Source organism: Vespula pensylvanica, chromosome 11 (genome assembly GCF_014466175.1).
Source record: "Vespula pensylvanica isolate Volc-1 chromosome 11, ASM1446617v1, whole genome shotgun sequence".
Taxonomy (NCBI): domain Eukaryota; kingdom Metazoa; phylum Arthropoda; class Insecta; order Hymenoptera; family Vespidae; genus Vespula; species Vespula pensylvanica.
This window is the reverse complement of record NC_057695.1, coordinates 242,312-244,811: the sequence shown is the minus strand read 5'-3', so window position 1 is coordinate 244,811 and position 2,500 is coordinate 242,312.

Here is a 2,500-nt window from a genome sequence, read left to right as displayed (position 1 = left end):
AAGAGAGAAATGATTTTAACAGGTTCGACCGGCAACATATATAAATTCTTGAGATACTCTTTATGTGCTTGCAAAGTTTTTTAAAACAATGTAAACCTAATATAAACTGCGGTTTCAAAATATCAAATAAATTTTACGTGTGTATGCAATATTATATATGTATATAAATGTATATGATTTTTTCTGTGTGTATGCACATGTGTGCGTGTGCGTGCGTGCGTATGTGTGTGTATGCGCGCGTACGTATATGTATATGGTATAGAAAAAATTTTTTATCGTCGACTTTGTACACACAGGTTGCTCAAATTCGCTTGCAGTTTTCACGATCAAATTCGACCCTGCATGTTTTTTTATTCTTCTCTTTTTTTTCTTTTTTTTTTTTTTTTATTTATTTATTTATTTTTTTTATTTTTTTCATTTCTTTTGATCAAAAGTACCCCAAAGGTGGCGTCAAAAATTTCTAAATGATTTTCCAACATATCAATTATTATTTTTTTCGGCTGAATTTTTCAACCTTCCAGTGTAGTTGAACCTGTAGTTTTTTAATTTGACCAAAAAAAAAGAAAAAAACAAAAAAAAAACAAATATATATATATGTGTGTGAAAAAAAGAAGTCTAGAAAAAATGTTTTCTATTATTTCCTAGAAAAAAAGAGTTAATTGATTTGTAAAATCGTTTGGGAAATTTTGACCACGCCTAAGGACTTTTGCATACCCTTCTTCCCCACCTACCCGTATATGTACATGTATATTATGTATTTCTCTCTCTTTTTCTTTTTTCTTTTTTCCTTTTTTTTTTTTTTTTTTTCGTTCAAATTCGTAACATGGAAACACGTGTCGATAAGAAGAGTGTCTTAATGTCTCCCATAACGCATATCTATTATGAATTTTACGTATACATACATACATACATACAAACATACATAACAAACATACATAAGTACATTCATACGTAAATACATATGCAATATCGTTGGAAAAAGAGACATTTTCTTTTTCTTGTCAGAAAGTAAATTTTGGAAATATCTTATTTTTTGGGAAATGAATTTCTTTTCTTTTCTTTTTTTTTTTCTTCTCTTTTCTTTTTCTTTTATTTTATTTTTTGTCTTTTTCTTCAATCAATATTATATCGATAAAAAGAAAGATATATGTATGTATATAACGTAAAACAATATGGCGGCCATTTTTAATCCTCCATTAATTCGTACGACTACAATATCGTGATATTGTAATGATAATACGTGGATCGTTGAAAGACACACACACACATATATATATATATATATATGTATATATATAAATTTTTTTAACGCGTTAATCATTGATTATCATTATCGTCATCATTATAATTATAGTTATCATCGTTATTATCGCTATGCATCACGTATAATTTTCAGGGAGGGAGACACTCCTCCGTGCGCATGTATTTGATGTGCTTAGCTTTCGGTCAAGGTCAATTAGCGCAAATGACATAATAAATCGTAATTGATATAATAAATATATATTCAATTGACATCGAGGCAAACCTATGTGTATATATATATATGCTTTTTCCTTTCTTTTCTTTTTGTTTGTTTGTTTATTTGTTTGTTTGTTTTCTTTGTTTTGTTTTGTTTTCATAAAAAAAAAAACATAGATACATTTGCGTTTTGATTTACTTGAAATAGCTATTGCCCCCAAAATAAGCTGTTTGTATTAGTTATTAATGCTACTAAGAGAGTACTGCGACGTACAAAAATGTAAAGAAAATATCAAATTTGGAGAATATATATATATATATATATATATGAACGTACAGAACGAGTTAAAAATTTCTAAATGGTACCAAAAGTTCTTAGATGAAGCTAACATTTTTCTTTTTTTTTTTTTTTTCAATCTTATTACAAAACTATAAACTTGAGACGACGATCTAAAAAAACGAAAAAAGAAAGGAAAAAGCAACAGAAATTCATCTGAAGTCTGGAAACAAAGTAATTGATTTTTTCAAGTTACCTAAGAATTTTTAGCTCGCCTAGGAACTTTCGGATTAAACTCAGTGTATTTTATATATATATATATTTCGGTTTTTTTACAGGGAGAAATAAGGGTTGAGATAGAGATAGAGCAAGAGATAAAGAGACAGAGAGGAATAGAGAGAAGTTGTGTATATGTATATGAATGATTAAGAATGTGAGAAAGAGAGAGAGAGAGAGAGAGAGAGAGAGAGAGAGAGAGAGAGAGAAAGAGAGAGAGAGGATCAAATAATCACTTATGTACGAATGCGATCGAACGTTTGAAATATGCTTAGCAATCAAAAAAAAAATAATCGTAGAAATTTTTACTACCAATTCCTCCTGCTGTTTCCATATATAACACGGATTGATATATGTGTATATATATATATATATGTACATGTATATATATGTATACACACATATATATACACAGCACCATTGTGTTTCCTTGTTAATACTTTCTTTTTTCTTTCTTTCTTTCTTTCTTTCTTTCTTATCACTTTCTTT